Here is a 6,643-nt window from a genome sequence, read left to right on the forward strand (position 1 = left end):
ACTAGAATTAAAAGTGACTTGGTTAGGCATAGTGGCCCACGCCTATAATCCCAGCACTTTGGGGGGTCGAGGTAGGTGGATCACCTGAGGTCTGGGGTTTGAGACCAGCCTGGCCAACATGGTGAAACTCCATCTCTACTAAAAATACAAGCGATTAGCTGTGTTGGTCGTGGGCGCCTGTAATCCCAGCTACTTGGGAGGCTGAGGCAGGAGAATCACTTGAACCCGGGAGGCGGTGGTTGCAGTGAGCTGAGATCGCACCACTGTACTCCAGCCTGGACAACAAGAGCAGAACTGTCTCAAATTAAAAAAAAGTGACTTATTCACTACTGTTACATTAATATAGCATTCTGTATAGGTTTATATATTTGCTTTTACAATGTATTTTATACATTCTTGTGTTACTGTGTTTCTGCTTAATGATTGTTCCATGTTGAACTTCCTAGTATTTCTTACAAGGCGGGTCTAGTGGTGATGCATTTCCTCAGCTTTTGTTTGGCAAAGTCTTTACATCTCTTTCATTTTTAAAGGATAGTTTTGCCAGGTATATTCTTTTTGATTGGCAGTTTTTTTCAAGCATTTAAAATATATCATCCCGCTGTCTTATGGACTGCAAGGTTTCCGCTGAAAAGTTTGTTGATATCCTTTTGGGGGTTCTCATGGATGTAAAAGTTGCTTTTCTATTGCTTCCTTCAAAATTCTTTGTGTTTGACTTTTGATAATTCAATTATAACATGTTTGGGTGTGGATTTCTTTAGATTTATCTCATTTTGGATACTTTGGGCTTCATAAATCTGGATCAATTTCTTTCTCAAGATTTGGGATGTCTTCAGCCATTATTTCTTTGAATAAGCTTTCAGGTTCATTCTCTTTTCTCTTTCTGAAACTCCTGTACTTCTAATGGTCCAGTTGATGATGTCCTGTAAGTCCCTCAAGTTCTTTTGCTCCTCTGACTAGATAATTTTAAATGACCCATCTTTTAGTTTGATGATTCTTTCTTTTGTTTGTTCTAATTTGAAGCTTGCTGTAGTGTCAATTAGCTTCTTGATTTCTCACAATGGGAATTGATCCATGTATAGCTTTTAAATTGATGTGTCTATGGGGAAAAGGAAAATTTAGAGCTTCCTATTCTGCAATTTTGCTAATATCTTGGCTTGCTTTTTAAAAATGCATTTACTACATAGGTATGATTTCCTGAGTAATATATTAGGCTGATTATACTTTTGACCTGTGTATAAATGGAATCACACTGTATATATTCTTATGTGTCTAGCTTTCTTCCCTCAACATAACTTTTGAGATTTTTACCTATATTGATGAATGTAGGTGTAATTTATTTACTTTTACTGCTGTGTCATATACTGTTACATAAATGTAACAATTCATTTTTGCATTCTACTCTTGTACAGTTGTGTTTTCAGTTTTTTGGTATTGCAAATAATACTCTTATGAACATTTTTAGGTACATCTTGGTGGACATATATAACAGCTTCTCTAAGATTCATATGCAAATAAAATGGCAGGGTCATGAGGCATGCATATATTCAACTTTAAAAGATAATGCCTAAATATTTTACAAATTGTATTAATCTAAACTTGAGCTAATAATGTCTTCAAATTTCTTTTGTTTTACATCTTAGCCAATGCATTTACATTTTTATCTCATTAGAATAAAATGATGTACTATAGTGGTTTTACTTTTTCTTGATTAATAAAGAGTGTGAATTTCTTTTACATGTTTAATGGCCACTTGTGCTTCCTTCTTTCTGATATGCCTGTTAATATATTTTGACCATTTTAATATAGGGTAATTTGTCTTATTCTTAGTAATTTATAGGCATTCTGTATATATTCTGGACACTAACCTTTTAACAATTACAGATGTTGCAAATATCTCATAGTCTGTGGCTTGTCTTTCACCGCCTTTATGCGGTGTGTTTGTGTGTGTGTGTGTGTGTGTGTGTCTGCGTGTTGTCAGCTTTTTGGAATGAAATTCTTACTTTAAATGCAGTTTGATTCGCTCATCTTTTTCTTTACAGTTTGCATTTTTGAGTCTTTTAAACAAAATTCTATCTTACACTGAAGCCATAAGATATTCTCTCATATTTTTTCCTAAAAGTTGTACCTCTTATGTTTAAGTTCTTGATCCACCTGGAATTGATTTTTGTGAATAGTAAAGTGGGTATTTGAATCAATTTTGTCCCCATATGAGTTACAATCATTTGTTTTTCAGTCCATTCTTTCCTCATTAGCTATAGTGGGTAGCACTGTTTTATATCAGGTATTAACATACACATGGCCTATTTCTGGGCTCTCTATTCAGTTTTGTTAGTTTGTTTCTTGTGTCAGTATCATGGTGACTAAATTACTACAGGTTTATACTAAATAAATATCCAGGGGGGACAAACATTTCAAATTTTATTTTTCTGTTAGGAGTGTTTTAGATAGTTTTAGATCATTGATCATTTATATAAATTTCAGAATCACATTTGCAAACTTCAGAAAATACACTGGTAGACTTTTACTGCAATTGCAATGAATCTACAGAATATGTTGGAAAGATTAATTTTTATAATATGGTTTATTTTTGTCCACAAATATGGTTATAAATTTGTGTTTAAGTTTTAAAACTTTTTTTCTTTTGCCTCAAAAAGTGACATTTATTCAAAGAAAAAAAATGACAAGATGTCCATCCCTTGGCTCCCTTCCCTACACCCTCCTGCTGCTTCTCAGCCCCCCAAGATTGAACGCTGGCTGGGGCTAGGTAGCAGGACAGCCCCTCAGATGAGGTCAGCAACATTAAGGGGCATTTCCTCAGTGGCGGTGTTGTAGAAGTTCCTGATGTCTCGAAGAGTCCTCTTGTCTTCTTCTGTCACCATGTTAATATCCGCATCCTTAAGGTCAAACCATCTACCTCGACTGATTCTGTGGATATAGGTTTCCCTGTTGGTGGGAAGGTCGTATTTGATGACTAAAGTAAGTCGTTGCATATCAGTAGTTCTGGGCAGCAGGTCAGTGGTAATCAATATTCTGCTAGAGCCAGAATGAAACTCCCTCTGATCACATCGTGTTTCTTTTGGTCCATATCTCCATGCATGGCAGAGACGGTGAAATCTCGAGCATGCATCTTCTCAGTGAGCCAGTCCACCTTCCTTCAGGTGTTAATGAAGATGATTGCCTGGGTGGCAGTCAGGGTTTTATACAAGTCACACAGTGTGTCCAGCTTCTACCTCTTATTCCATGTTGATGTAGAATGGGCAGATACCCTCCAAGGTCAACTCTTCTTTCTTGACAAGAATCCGAATGGGGTCCCTCATGAACTTCTTGGTCGCTTCAAGCACATCAGAAGGCATTATAGCTGACAGCAAAACAACCTAGGTGCTGCTGTTGAGCTTTTGGAATATGTCGTAGATCTGGTCCTTGAATCCATGGCTTAACATTTCTCAGCTTTGTCCAGTACAAACATCTTGATCTATTTGGGAGACAGGTATCTCCGGTTAAGCATATCAAACACACGGCCAGGGGTACCCACGATGATATGGGGAGCTTCCATCTGCTGTTTCTATACCTCAGCACACACATTGGTGCCCCCAATACAGGCGTGACAGGAGGCACCCATGTAGTCTCCTAGTGCCATGACCACCTTCTGTATCTGCTGAGCCAATTCTCAACTGGGTGCTAGGACCAAGGCCTGGGTGGCCTTTAGATCTAATTCAATCTGCTGCAGAATTGATATGGCAAATGTGGCCATTTTCCCAGTCCCAGATTGAGCTTGAGCGACCACATTATAATCCTTGATACAAGGTAGGATGGCTCACTGCTGGATGACAGAGGGCTTCTCAAAACCATAGGCGTAGATGACATGGAGGAGGGACTCCGAGAGGTTCATGTCATCAAAGCTGTCAACAACCTCATTCCAGTTACTCTCAATGACGTCTCCAGGCTCCATCCCATCAGGGCCATGGTCTCTGGAATCCTGACTCACAGACATAATCCTTAGAAACTCTAAAACTATTTTTATAATTGTCTAAATAAGGATCTTCCACAACTTCTGTTAGATTTATTAGTAGGCATCTTTTTGTTGCTGTTTTAAATAGCATTGTTTTAAAAGTAGAGTTTTCAGCCAGGTGTGGGGGCTCATGCCTGTAATCCCAGAATTTTGCGAGGCCAAGGCAGGTGGATCACGAGGTCAGGAGTTCAAGACCAGCTTGGTCAATAGGGTGAAACCCTGTCTGTACTAAAAAAATACAAAAATTAGCCAGGCATAGTGGCCCACAACTGTAGTCCCACGTACTCAGGAGGCTGAGGCAGGAGAATTGCTTGAACCCGGGAGGCGGATGTTGCAATGAGCCGAGATCGCGCCACTACACTCCAGCCTGGTGACAGAGTAAGATTCCATCTCTAAAAAAAAAAAAAAAAAAGAGTTTTCAAACTGTTACTAGTTTACTGAAATGCAATAGAATTTTATATATTGATTTTATATCTAGCAACTTTGCTAAATTATATTAGTACATTAGTAGGGTGGGAGAGTATAAGGTAGTGGTTAAAAGCACAAATGCTGGAGTTGGACTGTCTGGGTCTATCTTCTGCTACCAACTTGTTATATAATCTTGGACAAGCTATATAGCTTGAGTTTTCTCATCTGCAAAAATGGATAACAGTATACATACCTTATAAGATATTGTATTAAGTCCTGTAAAGTGCTCACAACAGTGCCTGATACATGGTCGTATCTAATAAATGTTAACTGTTAAATAGGACCTCCAGTATGATGTTGAAATGGCATTTAGTGGGTTTTATTTATATTTAATACAGCTTGAAATATTTGGCCTTTTAACTGTACAGTTTCTTTCAATTAAAAAAAACTTCATGAGGTGAGGAAGCTATATACTGCATTTCTCTTCTTTTAGTGTTTCAATAAAAATTTTTCTTTCAATTAAAAAAAATTCATGAGATGAAGCTATATACTGCATTTCTCTTCTTTTACATTTCAATAAAAATTTTAAAGTACTTTTTAAACTTAGCAATGACTAAAGTTAACATCTTTACTTTTATCCTAAAAAACATTAATGTTAATAACTCCCCACTCTTAAACCATTGCAGTATTTCAGTTCTATCTTTATTTAAAAAATCCAAAAAATAAGATATTATTTTGATTAATATATTCTACAGTTGATGTTTGTTTACATTTACCTCATGTTTATTATTTTCTTGGCTCACAGTTTCTTTTTGCATTTTAGGCATTCCCTCTGAGATAATTTTTCTTCTTAGTAGTAGTCCTCTTTTGGAAATTTCTTTGGTGTTTCTGTTGGCATGAACACTCTCAATTTTTTTCTCATCTGACTTTTTTGAAAAAGTTTTCTTACCTTAACAATTATTTTATTTTTAGTTATGAATCTATAAGAGCTGTATAGTTTTCTTATTATAATTCTTTGTTATTTTCATCTAGCATTAAAATACGTAATTCCCCTCTCCTCTCTGGCTTCCATTGTTGTTGAAATTTTAAAGATAGTCTTGTTGTCTCTGATGTTCTGCAGTTACAATATAATATAGATTTATTTCTACTTATTTTTGCTTGCGATTACATTGTTTCTGAATCTGAGGATTCATCCTATCAATTATGGGAAATTTCCAGTCATTTTCTCTTTGAATATTGTCAGTATCCATTTCCTTTTATTCTTTCCATCTGAAATTTTATACTTTCTACTTCTTTGGTTGTCTATATTAAGTTCTGGGTAATTTTTTCAGATCTATGTTTCAGTTCATTAAATAGTTTTTATGCTGCTTCTCCTCTATTTAATTCGTAATGATATTTTTTTTCATTTTCGTTTTAGATTTTCACTTCTAGCAGTAAAAATTTGTGTTCTTTCAAAAGTCTGGGCATTTCTGTAGTGTCTTTTTCTACTGTCATACTTTTAATACCTCTAATTTTTAAAATGAATTTATTTTAACAAGCTTATTGAATTTATTTTAACAAGTTTTGTGAGTCTGATTCTGTAGCTGGTTGTTTTGGTTGACTTCTGTCTATGTTTCCATGGCCCTTATGTATTTTATTAGTTTTGATTGTGAATTAATGTTCCATGGAATCTTTAGGAATTTTTTGAAGTATGGACTTAATGTGCCTTCCCTTCCGTAGGATCGTATTTGCCTCTGCCAGATGCTAGAGGATGCTACTAACTTGAGTTCATTTTCAAATAAATTTTCAACTATACAGAAATAAAACTTCTGGTTCTAACTGCCTGTGAATGTGGGCTCCACCCAGAGCCTCACTTAACTCACTAGGTAGGCGGATATAAGCAAGAATCTTCCCCATCTCCCATTGTCCAACAGGGCTTTTCTTTAGATCGCTTATTGATGATGTCGTTTTACAAAAGCCCCAGCTTCCTTCAGTTGTCTTTAATCTAAAATTTTGTACTCTCTAAGCCCCAAGCTTGGTCTCTTGTCCTCCCTAGCCATGGGACCCTTAGAACTGTGGATTAAAACCACCAAAGATTGGTATATGCCCTCAGAGCCATACTGCTCCAAAGCTTGCCTACCTCTCGGGAAACACACTTCCTACTATTCCTGGAAATGCCATCTTCCTGATGTCCATATTTTAAATTCTACATCATTTCACAGAATTTTTGTTTGAGACAGAGTCTTG

The 6,643-nt window shown here is 36.3% G+C and overlaps 1 pseudogene; it reads right to left on the bottom strand.

Moving 5' to 3' along the window:
- Window positions 1-2,642: 2,642 nt before the first annotated feature.
- LOC100455546 (eukaryotic initiation factor 4A-I-like) lies at window positions 2,643-3,991 on the bottom strand (annotated as a pseudogene).
- Between the last annotated feature and the right edge of the window lie 2,652 nt (window positions 3,992-6,643).

This window comes from Pongo abelii, chromosome 14, assembly GCF_028885655.2.
Source record: "Pongo abelii isolate AG06213 chromosome 14, NHGRI_mPonAbe1-v2.0_pri, whole genome shotgun sequence".
Lineage (NCBI taxonomy): Eukaryota > Metazoa > Chordata > Mammalia > Primates > Hominidae > Pongo > Pongo abelii.